This window comes from Nerophis ophidion, linkage group LG03 (assembly GCF_033978795.1).
Source record: "Nerophis ophidion isolate RoL-2023_Sa linkage group LG03, RoL_Noph_v1.0, whole genome shotgun sequence".
Taxonomy (NCBI): domain Eukaryota; kingdom Metazoa; phylum Chordata; class Actinopteri; order Syngnathiformes; family Syngnathidae; genus Nerophis; species Nerophis ophidion.
Window position 1 is genome coordinate 70,926,124 of NC_084613.1, and position 16,724 is coordinate 70,942,847.

General features: G+C 40.6%; 1 protein-coding gene across 1 annotated transcript in view; it reads right to left on the bottom strand.

Moving 5' to 3' along the window:
• LOC133550015 (uncharacterized) overlaps positions 1–16,724 on the bottom strand; it is a 138,810-nt gene that overhangs the window by 77,377 nt on the left and 44,709 nt on the right. The gene's annotated exons all lie outside the window — the stretch shown is intronic.

Genomic DNA, 16,724 nt, shown 5'->3' on the forward strand with positions numbered 1-16,724 from the left:
AATTGGTTGTCCTCAAATTTTCTCCATATAAATTATAACAAAACAGAAACTCTAGTAATTACTAGTGATAAAAAGATCCCCCTGATCAATAACTTCCTTGGGGCTCTGGGTGCATCAGTAAAACCAAACCTCAGAAACCTTGGGGTTGTGTTGGATCAATGTCTTTGGAGGGTGACTGCTGTCAACTGACCAAAAACAGTTTTTATCACCTCAGAAATATTTCTACAGTAAGAAATTTGCTGTCAAAATTGGATCTTTAAATAATCATTCATGCGTCGTATTGACTATTGCAATTCCCTTTTCAACAAGTCAACCATGAAGAGACTTCAGACGGTACAAAATGCAGCTGCCAGATTTTTGACCGGTACGCCAAGAACAGCCCATATCACCCCCGTTTTATGCAGTCTTGATTGGCTTCCGGTCAAATTCTGCATAGAATTTAAGATTTTAGTCCTGACTTTCCATGCGTTGCATGGTGGGGACCCTCAGTACATCACTGTCTTGTTATGTCCTTATACTTCAGGGCCTGACATTCCAGGCTATAGCTCCCAGACTCTGGAACAACTTGCACCAGTCCTTTCGCGAGCTTGACTGTGTCGACACTGAGAAAACATTTGAAGACTTCTCTTTTTAGTAAAGCTTTTAGTTAATGCACCTTTTATGCATAATTTTTAATCCACTTTGTATCCTTTTTATGATATTGCCCTTGTGGTTTTAATTGAATTGTTGTTTTACTTCCCCTATGTTTTGTACAGAGCTTTAGGATTTTATCTGTGAAAAACGCTTTATAAATAAAATGCACTTACTTACTTACTATTTATTACCAGGACTTAACGTGACGTTAGTTTATTTGCACAAGCAGGTCTTGGTAGTTATATTTAGGCAAAACAACCACTAAAGAACACAAACTAATGCAATCTATTGTCCTTTCTTTACCTTTAGTTTTGCTGTCAAACACTACTGGTATAATAGAGAACAAACTCAATTGCATTACAGAAAGTTTGTCAAACAAAGTCAAATGTTCAAAAAAACATTTTACAAAGTGATTGCTGCAGACACGAGCATGGTCTGATTGTACTCCACAAGATGATGAAAGTGATTTATTTTTAAGAGCCATTTCCTTCGACTCACTTTTGTTTTTTTCCTAACTTTATTACCTTTAGGGGCTTCACGGTGGCAGAGGGGTTAGTGCGTCTGCCTCACAATACGAAGTTCCTGCAGTCCTGGGTTCAAATCCAGGCTCGGGATCTTTCTGTGTGGAGTTTGCATGATCTCCCCGTGAATGCGTGGGTTCCCTCCGGGTACTCCGGCTTCCTCCCACTTCCAAAGACATGCACCTGGGGATAGGTTGATTGGCAACACTAAATGGTCCCTAGTGTGTGAATGTGAGTGTGAATGTTGTCTGTCTATCTGTGTTGGCCCTGCGATGAGATGGCGACTTGTCCAGGGTGTACCCTGCCTTCCGCCCGATTGTAGCTGAGATAGGCGCCAGCGCCCCCCACGACCCCGAAAGGGAATAAGCGGTAGAAAATGGATGGATGGATGGATTACCTTTATGAACCACTTCTTTCGGCACTCTATGAACGCTCTTTCCTATATCTCTATTTGCGACTGGAACACCCAAGAACATAACAGCAATTTTGGCATTTTCTGCTCAAATGCTACACTCACTCTCACTTCAAATCAAATCAAATCAACTTTATTTATAAAGCACATTTAAAATTTACCACAGGGGTAGCCAAAGTGCTGTAATGGACAGGTTAAAAGATAATACGAAGACCGAGCAAACAACACAACACAAACAGAACATGATAAAAAAAAAATTACATAAAAACAGGTTCACAGCAGGTGTATAATGGGGCGCCATTGCAGGATGGATATCACTTAGTGTTAAAAGCCCAAGAATAAAAGTATGTTTTTAAGAGAGATTTAAAAACAGGAAGAGAGGAGGCTTGTCTAACACTCACTTGTTTTAATGCTACGCTCAAGCTGCTCGAAAAATCGTGTGAATTAGTCCGTGAAGAAGAAAAACACATGTGACGTCATATGCAACCCTCCTGTTCAATTTTGGAACGTGACATTGCCAACTAGTGGCCTGGCATGCACATTGCAGTGTTTTTCCACTGATTGTTTTGTTTTCTCCCCTACAGGTTTTTCTGTCCTAGTCTGGTCTTGTTTGGCTTATTTGTCTTCTGTTTTATATCCTTCCCTCTCGCCTGCCTAACCCGCCTTTTTGCCTCCGAGCTTTTGTTATTTGCCATTTGTTCTGAGCTTTTGCGTGCGCCATGGCTGGCAGCTTCAAACTTCACTTATTTGTCGTGGATTAGAAAAAAGCCTTTAGCGACACACAGCAAAGTAGTGAGACAACAACGTGTTTGCAATGAAGGGATGCACTATAAGGTGTGTGTTGCAGGTGTGACAGGTGCTTGAAATGGCTCATTGGGCAGCTTGGGGTTTCGGGGGAGGGGAGGGACATTATTAGAATTAGCATAGGTCAGGTTATACATATGTCATGTGAACTTTATAGCAAGGTTTCAACTACAAACTTTTTTTTTATCTCGTTCCCTGCTCGCCGTCCTTTAAAATCCATACATATTTAATAAATGAGCTAATCAATGATATGTATTTTTGGATTCATCTCATCCATACACTTAATGGAAACCATAAGTGCAGCCAATAATTCATGTGGGCCTGCATCCTATTCACTCCCTCATCAGGCTGAGTGCTTTTCTAATGCGCAGAAGAAGGTTGGCTGTCACTGACACATCATTTACCGTAGCTTTGACACACACACACACACACACACACACACACACACACACACACACACACTGTGTGTAGAATAGTGGTGATTAATGGGGCGGTAAATGAGATTGTTACTGGTGTGTGAGCCGAGGTGTGTGTAGATGGAGAGGAGAGGTGACAAAGGAAGAAAGCATGAAGATGCTGTGATGCAAATTAGAAACTTTTCACATGATTAGAATTTCCAGACTGGGGGGGGGGAAAGGGAACATTTGAAACTGTCGGTAAGGCTGAAGTGTTTGAAAGCAATCAAATGTGATGGTTATCAACAAAAACAATGAGTCGTTTTACGCATGCCATCCATCCATCCATCCATCTTCTTTTGCTTATCCGAGGTCGGGTCACGGGGGCAGCAGCCTAAGCAGGGAAGCCCTGACTTCCCTCTCCCCAGCCACTTCGTCCAGCTCTTCCCGGGGGATCCCGAGGCGTTCCCAGCCCAGCCGGGAGACATAGTCTTCCCAAAGTGTCCTGGGTCTTCCCTGTGGCTTCCTACGGGTCAAATGTGCCCTAGGGTGGCATCTCTCCTGTCCAAAGGCAAAACCCAGTAACTCAATGTTGGTCAAAACTGAGCTGATAATAATTTTGGAGTTCCTAGGTGATATGCTTTACATTAGTGTATGCGATATTGCAATTTGTTCCGTAAGTAAGCTGTTACGCGCATGGCTGGACCTAGCAACTACCACATAACCGCGTAGATGCAACAGAAAAACCTAGTATCTCAAGGGACCAATCGGAGCTTCTTTGTCAGTCGCCTTATTGTCTTTAATGAGACATTTGCACGAATGGGGGCCGACGGTCAACCTGATTATGTGATATTATGGCACGAGGGGATATTTGGAAGATTGGCCCAGGACGTTGCAAGCACCTTCATTAAATGTATTGTTCTTGATTCTTCCCCTTGCATACTCTTTTGGGCAGATAACTGTGGAGGTCCAAATAAAAACTGGACGCTGTACACGGCTCTTGCCCAATGTGCAAACGCGGATTGGGGCCCACCCGAGATTGTAATAAAATATCTGGAGAAAGGGCACACGTTCATGAGAGCAGATTCAATCCATGGCTCAATCGGCAAGAAAATGAAAGCTCAAGAAAACATCTATACGTTTGATGACTTTGTAGATCTTTGTAAGACAGCATCAAGATAGATTGGTTTTCCTTTCTTTTCTCAAAATCAGCTAGAAGTAAGTTACTAGGTTTTGCCTTTGGACGGGAGATCTTGACCAGATGCCCGAACCACCTCATCTGGCTCCTCTCGATGTGGAGGAGCAGCAGCTTTTCTTTGCGTTCCTCCCGGATGGCAGAACTTCTCACCCTATCTCTAAGGGAGAGCCCCTCACAGCAAAGTGTGAAGCGACTGGGATGAACACCAACAAGTCAGGGTCTGTTGCTCTCGCACGGAAAAGTGTGGAGTGCCATCTCTGGGTTGGGGAAAAGATCTTTCCCCAAATGGAAGAGTTCAAGTACCTAGTAGTTTTGTTCACGAGTAAAGGAAGAGTGGATGGTGAGATCGACAGGCGGATCGGTGTGGCGTCTTCAGTAATGCAGACAATGTATGGATCTGTTGTGGTGAAGAAGGAGCTGAGCTGGAAGGCAAAGTCTCAATTTACCTGTCAATCTAAGTTCCCATCCTCACCTACGGTAACAAGCTTTTGGGTTATGACTGAAAGGACAAGATCACGGGTAAAAGCGGCCAAAATGAGTTTCTTCCGTCGAGTGGCGGGGCTCTCTCTTAGAGATAGGGTGAGAAGCTCTGCCATTCGGCGGGAGCTCAGAGTAAAGCCGCTGCTCCTCCGTATCGAAAGGAGCCCGATGAGGTGGTTCGAGCATCTTGTCAGGATACACCCCCGGACGCATCTCTGGGGAGGTGTTTAGGGCACGTCAGACCTGGGAACGCCTCGAGATCCCCCGATAGGAGCTGGGCGAAGTGGTTCGGGTGAGGGAAATCTAGGCTTCTCTGCTTAGGCTACTGCCCCTACGACCCAGCCTTGGATACGTAGAAGAAGTTGGATGGATGGGTGATTGGCATTTAAGGTGCAGAATTAATCAAAGTGCAACAGTTTTTTTTTTTTAATCAAAGTCCATATACTACAGCACATAATACAGTGTATGATTTTTATAGTACTTTCTTTTGTGCAAACCCCGTTTCCATAGGAGTTGGGAAATTGTGTTAGATGTAAATATAAACGGAATACAATGATTTGCAAATCCTTTTCAACCCATATTCAATTGAATGCACTACAAAGACACGATATTTGATTTTCAAACTCATAAACTTTATTTTTTTTTTGCAAATAATAATTATCTTAGAATTTCATGGCTGCAACACGTGCCAAAGTAGTTGGGAGAGGGCATGTTCACCACTGTGTTACATCACCTTTTCTTTTAACAACACTCAATAAACGTTTGGGAACTGAGGAGACACATTTTTGTAGCTTTTCAGGTGAAATTCTTTCCCATTCTTGCTTGATGTAAAGCTTAAGTTGTTCAACAGTCCGGGGTCTCTGTTGTCGTATTTTAGGCTTCAAAATTTTCAGTGGGAGACAGGTCTGGACTACAGGCAGGCCAGTGTATTACCCGGACTCTTTTACTATGAAGCCACGCTGTTGTAACACATGGTGTGGCATTGTCTTGCTGAAATAAGCAGGGGCGTCCAAGATAACGTTGCTTGAATGGCAATATATGTTGCTTCAAAACCTGTATGTACCTTTCAGCATTAATGGTGCTTTCGCAGATGTGTAAGTTACCCACGCCTTGGGCACTAATTCACCCCCATACCATCACAGATGCTGCCTTTTGAACTTTGCGCCTATAACAATCCGAATAATTGTTTTCCTCTTTGTTCCCGAGGACACAAATGTCCATAGTTTCCAAAAACAATTTTGTCGGACCACAGAACACTTTTCCACTTTGCATCAGTCCATCTTAGATGATCTCGGGCCCAGAGAATCCGGCGGCGTTTCTGGATGTTGTTGATAAATGGCTTTTGCTTTGCATAGTAAAGCTTTAACTTCCACTTACAGATGTAGCGACAAGCTTTATTTAGTGACGGTGGTTTTCTGAAGTCTTCCTGAGTCCATGTGGTGATATCCTTTAGAGATTGATGTCGGTTTTTGATACAGTGCCGTCTGAGGGATCGAAGGTCACGGTCATTCAATGTTGGTTTCCAGCCATGCCGCTTACGTGGAGTGATTTCTCCAGATTTTCTGAACCTTTTGATGATTGCACTTTGAGAAACGTTCTTAAACAGTTTGACTATTTGCTCACGCAGTTGTGGACAAAGGGGTGCACTTTTTTTGGGATGCTGTTTTTATACCCAATCATGGCAACCACCTGTTCCCAATTAGCCTGCACACCTGTGGGATGTTCCAAATAAGTGTTTGATGAGCATTCCTCAACTTTATCAGTATTTATTGCCACCTTTCCCAACTTCTTTGTCACGTGTTGCTGGCATCAAATTCTAAAGTTAATGATTATTGGCTAAAAAAGAAATGTTTATGAGTTTGAACATCAAATATGTTGTCTTTGTAGCATATTCAACTGAATATGGGTTGAAAAGGATTTGCAAATCATTGTATTCTGTTTATATTTACATCTAACACAATTTCCCAACTCATATGGAAATGGGGTTTGTAATTGTTTGTCATACAATATTTAAAAGGTATTGTGCAGTTTTGGACGGTTTTGTATCAAAAGAGTAGGCATTTATTTGTTTTTTGCATAACCGGCCTACCCCCCCCCAAAATAGAAATTAAGTAGAATAAAAGTCCACTGCAGAAAACGGTTGTTCTAAGGAGCAAATGCGGATTTCCACTGTTTCCTTGGTGACTACCGATGTAAAATGAGGGGGAAGACAATACCACTCTATCTCCCCCCCCCACCCCACCCCCCCGCGCCCACGCTATATATTTTTTTAAAGTTATTAGCTGCACATGTATGCCAGTGTTATCTATTCCAGTGGCTTAAGGGGCACGACAGCCACATTCCTACTCTACGTCTTACACATTCGAGGATGTATTGCCATGCACACATCAATGCAGCACGGTTTGTGCCTGCATTAGCTTGTAGTACACGGATCTGTCATGCTGCACATCAAGCAAGGCCTCTTACTGCATGAATATATCATTTCCATGCCTTTACATCAAGGTATGCATTTACATAATCTGCCTGGCTTCTTGCTACTTTGATGTGATATATATATATTTATATATATATAAATATATATATGTGTATATATATATATATATATATATATATATATATATGTATATATATACAGTTGGGCAAAAAAGTATTTAGTCCGGCACCGATTAAGCAAGTTCTCCTACTTAAAATGATGACAGAGGTCTGTAATTTTCATCATAGGTACACTTCAACTGTGAGAGACAGAATGTGGAAAAAAAATCCAGGAATTCACATTGTAGGAATTTTAAATAATTTATTTGTAAATTATGGTGGAAAATAAGTGTTTGGTCAACCATTCAAAGCTCTCACTGACGGAAGGAGGTTTTGGCTCAAAATCTCACGATACATGGCCCCATTCATTCCTTTCTTATGTCATGTGGTCAGATGAAACCAAAATAGAACTTTTTGATATAAACTCAACTCGTCGTGTTTGGAGGAAGAAGAATACTGAGTTGCATCCCAAGAACACCACACCTACTGTGAAGCATGGGGGTGGAAACATTATGCTTTGGGGCTGTTTTTCTGCTAAGGGGACAGGACGATTGATCCGTGTTAAGGAAAGAATGAATGGGGCCATGTATCGTGAGATTTTGAGCCAAAACCTCCTTCCATCAGTGAGAGCTTTGAATGGTTGACCAAACACTTATTTTCCACCATAATTTGCAAATAAATTCTTTAAAATTCCTACAATGTGAATTCCTGGATTTTTCTTTCATATTCCGTACCTGTGATGAAAATTACAGACCTTTGTCATCAATTTAAGTGGGAGAACTTGCACAATTGCTGGCTGACTAAATACTTTTTTGCCCCACTGTATATATATATATATATATATATATATATATATATATATATATATATATATATATATATATACTGTATACATCGTGTGAAATTTGTCTGTCTATCTGAGGTGGCCCTGCGATGATGTGGCGACTTGTCCAGGGTGTACCCTGCATGCCGCCCGATTGTAGCTGAGATAGGCGCCAGCGCCCCCCGCGACCCCAAAAGGGAATAAGCGGTAGGAAATGGATGGATGGACATCTATATATGAGTACACCTTGTGCTCTCTACAGGTAGCAGGCCTTATAACTTCTGGAGTGATTTTGCACCATATGACCGATATTGAACTGAATTATCCATATATGCAATTTGGATCTTCTCCACTCCTCTATTTGACTTCTATTTCCTGCTTGTTTTTGTTGTTGTTTTGTTTGTCAGCGTGCCTCTGTGTAATCTGCAGGATTGCGCAGGACAAATGCCTTCAATCTGCTGTCTAATGACGGCTCAAACAATAACGCAGCGGCGGATTACGGAGAATTTGCTACGCTCCCAAACTGCGGCCCTGCCAATCTGTTTTTTTCTTTCCTTCTTCCACCATCAGAATAGAATTAGTTTTAATCACACAAACTGTTCCCTTTTTTTTGCTGATTGAGCGCAGCACACATAGAAATTGTCACAACAGACTGTGTTTCCATTATTTTCGCAGATGTCTGCCGTACGTTTATCACAAGTGATCACCAACCAGGGCCATTCATGCAAAATGCATTTCATATTGGAAATGAATGGAACGTACTGTATGTTATCTCCGAGACCATGCGTTTGCCACATGTGCAATCTGGGCCCTGCAGGCCCCCAGCTGTCACTCAGTGGCGTATGAAATGTCAGCTTGTAGCGGGAATCAGTGATGATGTCATTCAGGGTTACTCAAACCTTTCATGTGCACTACGGCATCAATGTATATATATCTCCCAGGAAGGCAGATGGACTACTCGGGACATGGCATTTAGGTAAAAACACGATTTAATTTTAATTAAAAAATATACAAACAAAAATCGCTCACAGCGGAGGCACAACTTGGGCTAAAGAACAAAGCTAACGCATAAACAGACTAAGAACATAAATCAAACAAAACTTACTTGGCATGGCATGAAGCACCGAACCTATGGCAAGGCTTGAAACAAGTCAGCACAGGGCCACTGACTGGCAAAGACGAGCTTAAATACTGCCTCTGATTAGTGCTCAGGAAGCAGGTGAGCAGGCATTTTGTTCACCAGAGACAGGTGGACAAAATGAGTAACCAAGGAAACCAGACAAGGGAGTGGAAAAAAACAGGAACTTAAAGAGTCCAAAGGACAAACAGCACATGGCCAAACAAAAACGTGATCAACAGACATGACATTTTATTTATTATTGGTTAGCTTCAGAATAACAATGTTATATATATATATATATATTTGGGGTTGTGGGGTCCATCCTATGTTTGGAAACATATAGCAGACATGTAAGACTCTTTCTGTGCATTTTAGAAGTAGTCTTGCAGTGCATCTCTGACAGAACCCACTTTTTTTAGTGTGCTGAAGGTGCACTCTGGGAGGTGGTGGCACTAACTGCGAGTGTGCGCTGAAATTTCCCAGATGCAAGAAGGGTTTTTTTTCCCCGTATAAATGAAAAAAGGAACACCATTACTTAAAAATGCCAGCAGCAACAAAACATATCAATTTCACTCGTTTTAATCAGCCCCTTAGGTCATTCAGCAGCTAAAATATTACATTGCTGAAAAGACAATACGCCTAATATTTTTACGTTTGACAGTCCACATATGTCGACAAGCATCCGCAGCTCCTTTGTCACAGCTATTTATTAAACCGCCAGTTTGCACGTCCTCTCCATAAAAATTCAAAACAGTGGCCGCAGAACAGTTTTAGTCCTGATAAATCCCAATGTGTGCGCTTAATAATTAAATGAGCATTTTTTTCCACCGGTATTCTGATGATCAGCATATATTCTGCATATTCATGAAGACAGCGACGCTAAATGGATTGCACTTCTTTTTTTGCTCACAAAAGAAACACAATCTTTAGTAGATCAGCTTGTGCTATCCATCCATCCCATCCTTTCATTTTCTACCGCTTGTCCCTTTTGAGGTGCTACAGCTTATCTCAGCTGCATTCGGGCTATCAAGTTTGTTTAATGCACCTGGTAAGTTGAGAAGCAACACCTCCCTTAAAGGCCTACTGAAACCCACTACTGCTGACCACGCAGTCTGATAGTTTATATATTAACGATGAAATATTAACATTGCAACACATGCCAATACGGCCTTTTTAGTTTACTAAATTGCAATTTTAAATATCCCGCGAGTTTCTTGTTGAAAACGTCGCGGGATGATGACGCGTACGCATGACGTCATGGACTGTAAGGAAATATTAGCCCTGCACCACTCGCGGCTAAAAGTCGTCTGCTTTAATCGCATAATTACACAATAATTTGGACATCTGTGTTGCTGAATCTTTTGCAATTTGTTCATTTAATAATGGAGACTATAAAGAACAATGCTTTTGGTGGAAAGCGGTGGATTGCAGCTGTCTTTAGCAGACAGCCGGTGTTTCATTGTTTGTTGTGAAGCAGAGCGGTCAAGCAAACATGTTTTCTCTACGTCAACCAGCATGTTTTTGGATGGGGAAATTGTGATATATATCTTACCGGAGACTTGAGTGGATTTTTCGTCGTCCTGCAGCAGCTGTCAAAAAAGGCAGCTGTGAGCTTGGCTCCTTGGCTTCTCTCTGAGACACTGCGTATTCATTGCAGCCGTCCGACCTCGAAGTATGACTTTACAATCTTTAAAATCTCACTAAAACACTATTAAAACAATAAGCAGATAAGGGATCTTCCAGAATTATCCTAGTAAATGTGTCTGAAATCTGAAATGCTCACACTGCCGCCGACCGGAGCTGTCGCTTTTTTTTTTCTTCCCTAGTCCTTCACTAACAATATCCTAATTCCCAATCTTTTATCCTCGCTCAAATTAATGGGGGAATTGTTGCTTTCTCGGTCCGGATTGCTCTTACTGCTGGTGGCTCCCATTAAAAACAATGTGAATATGTGTGGAGCCCTGCAACTCGTGACGTCACGCACACATACTTCCGGTAAAGGCAGGGCTTTTCTATTAGCGACCAAAAGTTGCGAACTTTATCGTCGATGTTCTCTACTAAATCCTTTCAACAAAAATATGGCAATATTGCGAAATGATCAAGTATGACACAGAATGGACCTCCTATTCCCGTTTAAATAAGAAAATCTCATTTCAGTAGCCGGTATTGCTCGGTTGGTAGAGTGGCCGTGCCAGCAACTTGAGGGTTGCAGGTTCGATTCCCGCTTCCGCCATCCTAGTCACTGCCGTTGTGTCCTTGGGCAAGACACTTTACCCACGTGCTCCCAGTGCCACCCACACTGGTTTAAATGTAACTTAGATATTGGGTTTCACTATGTAAAGCGCTTTGAGTCATTAGAGAAAAGCGCTATGTAAATATAATTCACTTCACTTTAACTACTTTGGTTGGTGTTGTGTTTATCGTGCATGTTCGCAGCGTGCCATGTTGGATGTGCGCTGACAGCTGCAGGAATGGGAGGGTGGCACATGAAGACATGATACGTCGGAGGCTTACTTTGGCGACAGCGAGGGCGGTTAGCTATCATTGCACCTGCCTGTCAAGTTAGTGAGAGGCAACGACTTTATGTAAATGTTCAATTAGCGACCATATACTTATACAGTGTGAGCTGCCAACTTAGTAACCTGTCTTCATATCCCGAGTGGAAATCAAAGCCTTAAGCAGACAATATCCTGGCCCAGTCCCTCTGCTCGCTCTTATCTCTAAGCCATATATTGCCTTTTCTGTGCAGCAATTTCCCCAAACTCAGCCTCTCCCTCCCCTTAAGACTTATGAAGACTGGCTTTTATTGGCTCGCCTGTTCCATGAGAAGATTGTGAAATGCATGGGAAAAGAAGAAGGGAGTGTTTGTGTGTGTGTGTGTGTGTGTGTTTGTGTTTGTGTTTGGTATCTGTGTCCGTGCGGGGGGAACGGCGTGGCGAAGTTGGTAGAGTGGCTGTGCCAGCAATCTGAGGGTTACTGGTTCAATCCCCACCTTCTACCATCCTAGTCACGTCCGTTGTGTCCTTGGGCAAGACACTTCACCCTTGCTCCTGATGGTTCCTGAAGAAGCGCCTTGCATGGCAGCTCCCACCGTCAGTGTGTGAATGTGTGTGTGAATGGGAGAATGTGGAAATACTGTCAAAGCACTTTGGGCTCCTTAAAAAGGGGTAGAAAAGCGCTATACAAGTACAACCCATTTACCATTTACCTATGTGTGTGTGTGTGTGTGTGTGTGTGTGTGTGTGTGTGTGTGTGCTGACGATCTACAAAACCTGTTGCTTAAACGTCAAACTCTTTAATTTAAAAACAAACGACAGAGTTTTGTAGAACATGGTTTCAATGATGGCAGCAAATATCACCTGGCAGGTGAAGTGTTACCTTCCTGTATCACAATATATACAGTATATATATATATATATATATATATATATATATATATATATATATATATATTGACTAATTCAAAATGTTTTTTTTTTTTTTTATATATATTTTTTTTTTACTTGTGGTGTTCCTAAATTTATTTCAAATCAAGCTTTATTTATAAAGCGCTTTTCATACATAAAAGAAATGCAACCGGTGACCCCTATCCCCCCTTATCACACACACACACACGCACGCACGCACGCACACACACACACACACACACACACACACACACACACACACACACACACACACTATCACAGGAGCCATCTGCCCCAGGAGGTCATCAGACGATGGCCACGGGGATGCTGACAAAAAAGCACCCCCACAAACACGGCAGCAAACCCCTGAGGCAGATGGCTAATCTGAGGAACGTTGGAAATTAAAAATTATAAAACTTGTAAATTAGTAAGAACCATGAGTAGAGATAAACAATAAAATACAAGTGAGACATACAGTATGAAGATTAATAGAAAAAAACAACAACCAAAAAACATATATATATATATACAGATATATATATATATATATATATATATATATATATATATATATATATATATATATATATATATATATATATATATATATAGTTGTATCGCACGAATAAATAGTTAAAATCATAGATTGTGATTTCTGGATTTTTGTTTTTAGGTTATCTCTCATACAGTGAACATGCACCTACAGTGAACATTTCAGACCCCTCCATGATTTCTAAGTGGGAGAACTTTCAAACTAGCAGGTTGTTCAAATACTTATTTTCTTGACTGTATATATATATATATATATATATATATATATATATATATATATATATATATATACAGTCAAGTTGGATGCACACGACCAGTCAGGCAGGAGTGCAGGTAAGAAACTGATTTTTAATATAATAAAACAAAAGAACACTGATACAAAAGAACAAAATAAAGCGCGTGCCCACGCACGGAAGCTAACGCTAAACCTAGCAGGAGACGAAAGTACAAAAATGCGACGTGCCGACCGCACGCGTAGCTAAGGCGGAACTTATCACATGGAAAACATAAGACTGAATACATAGGTGACTTTGTTGCAAAAGCAAACAATGGACCGAGGACGAACTAAGGAATCAGGTGGGCTTGAATACACAAATAATCATCGGAAACAGGTGTGTGACAGGATCCCGTGAGGAGGAGCACAATACGTTGCCATGGTGACTAACACAAACAAGGAAGTTCTCAAACAAGGATCGGCAGAGTCCAGAAACAAACATGATGAAAAACATATCAAAAGGCAAAACCATAAACGATCCGAGTCGCGGAGCGTGACAATATATATATATATATATATATATATATATATATATATATATATATATATATATATATATATATATATATATATATATATATATATATATATATATATGTATGTATGTATGTATATATATGTATGTATGTATATGTATGTATGTATGTATGTATGTATATATATATATACACATATATATATGTATGTATATATATATACATACATATATATATGTATATGTATATATATATATATATATATATATATACACGTCTCCCGGCTGGCCTGGGAACGCCATATATATATATATATACATATATATATATATATATATATATATATATATATGTATATGATCAAAATAACTAAAAAACGATAACTATTGTACATATTACATATTGGTAGGAACTACATTATTTATAGACTTGCAGTGTGTTTAGTTTTGTAGTTGTTTTAGAGGGCTTTAAAGGCTACAAGGGTGACTACCCTTAGCCGCACCTTCCAAGCGTTTATCATCTTTAAAATCCTAATAAAAAGAAAAAAAGACGTGCGTTCTTGTCTCATAATGATTGCGAACAATAAGAAAAATTGCAAAATAAGTGCAGTTCCCATGTGAGACATTTTAAGTCAATCTGAATTACTTTAAGGCTTAATCCCAGCGCCACCATGAGGTGTATCCGTCGGAAAAATAATAGCAGGGGAAACTGAAATTTTTTGGAGACATTTTCAACCTTTTGTGTCCAGCAGTTCATGATTGGAAAGTTTATCTTCAAGAAACATAAATACTGTATTTAGTGAACAATATGTTTATTATTGTGGTTTTCAATGGTGTTCCTAAATACACTACAACAATATCCTGAAAACACATCATTCTGTCACCTTATCAACCATGTCCCAGCCCTTTCTCTTCATATTTGTGTCTTGGCACACAGACATCACTTCCCATTACTTCCATTCTCATTTTTCCAGAAAGGTGGAAGGCTTTTCTAGTTATTTCCATCAGCTCTTGGCGTCCCTCCCCCGTCCCAGGATAATACGCGTTTATTCCACGCGGTGTTTACACAAGCGCTGCAGTTTAAGTAACGTGCCGAGAGAGGAATGACAGACCATGGCTCGGCTTTTATTCAAACAGAATTGGATTCATCGCCCGCCGTAAATGGTTTCATTCCAGCTTTTGACAACGACGTCGTATCCGACCCATTGCGGCGTATTTATCGCAGCGTTTGCTTATGCCGCAGCGAGCTACGGGGGAGATCAGCTTGGCGGAATAATATATTTGCAGGAATATCCTATTGGCTTTTTGCTGTGAGTCCTAAACATCCGTACAGCTTAAAGCCTTGTAAAACCCACTCTTTGCTCTGCATCATAAAGCGCAGCAGTGAACAGCCTCGTATTGAATATAAGATGCCGTTTTGTTTTACTGCAGAAGCCGACGTGACAGCAAGGTCATTTTCAAGATTTTAATGTGTTTGAAGCCACTCTTAATGTTGCCGCTTTGACTTGTGCGGAATCCATCTTTGTTTCACGCTTTATGGGGCTCTCCCTGAAATGCAGTGCGTTTGAAAAATAAATCGTACGAAAAACAAAACACTCTTGCCCCATAAAGAATGATGGAAATCCAATTACCGTAAATTCCAAACTTTAAGGCGCTACTTTTTTCCTGCGCTTTTAACCCTGTGGCGTATAAAACGGTGCGTCTAATTTAGGGATGTTTCTTCGCTAACATCCATAATGTTTTGTGTTTAATAGTTTTCATCAAACACATGCAGAGAAATGTATGTTATTGTTTGTGCTAAGGCGACGGTCAGCAATCCGTGCCCTAGTGGCTCTCTGGAGCGTTTTTAAAAATGGATTGAAAATAGAAAAAGATGTGGGGAAAAAAATTAATTTTTTGTTTTAGTGTGTTTTTTGTTTGAGGACATAAACCTTCCCAACAGTTAGAAAGCCCACTTTTTAATATGTTTGTGTGTATGCTTCACGGATGAGAGTATTTGGTGAACATCGTTTTGTCCTACTAATTTCAGCGGTTCTTGAACTCCACACTATGGAGGCTTATTTTGCAGTCATACTTAACAAAAAACATCTTAAATCAGTCAAAATGTATGTTTGCCCTTAAAGGTGAACTGCATTTTCAGGAGGATTTTGCTGATCATTTGCAATCCTTATGTGAGACAAGAACACATTAGGTTTTCTTTTTTTTTGCAGGCAACCTTTGATCTCTCGGTTGATCGTTGAGAAGAACATATGTGTTTTCATGTTAGAGTCCTCAAAAGTCTCAATTAAGACTTGATAAATTTGTCTTAATATTCCAGCTGTCATGTCTGTTGATCATGTTTTTGTTTGGCCATGTGGTGTTTGTTTTTTGGACTCTTTTTTGCTTGTTTTGTTTCCATGACTACTCATTAGTTTCACCTGTCTCACATTTTCCACTTGCGCACCTGTCACTAATCAGGTTGGTATTATTTAAGCTTGCAGTTGCCAGGCAGTTGGCCCGGCGACATTACCTCCTGGACACCCTTGCTATCTGATATCTTTACTACTCATGCCTTTGTCATGCTGCCATAGTTTTTTTCTGACTGACAGGTGAAAAATATTTATTGACATTTTTGTTGGGTATTTCTACAACCAAGAGCAGGGTTTTTTCCACGACATAGGGGCTCGGGGCCCACTCAAATATTGACACTGAAATATTAATATTACTTTTAATTTCAACCATATTCAATGGACTCTGGAAAGAGGTTCTGCAGCCTCCATAGCAGAACCTCCAGGTTCTGTAACAGCTCCTTCCCTCAGACCATGAGACTCTTGAACGCATCAGAATAATCCCCTCAATTCCTCCCAAAAAACGGATTAACTGGCTGGTGTCAGGGCGTGGACTTTGGGGTGTTTGTTTTCCCAAGATGCAAGTAAAGTTGGGTCGGACATGGCTCGGAGGTAAATACATGATTTTATTTGAACTCTAACAAAAGATACAAAACTAAAGGCGCACACAAAGGCTGCGAACAAACTTGACTAATTAAACAAAAACTAGCACTTGGGGCAAAAAACTATGAACATGAAACAAATAAACACTTAAAACTTTTTACAAAGGAA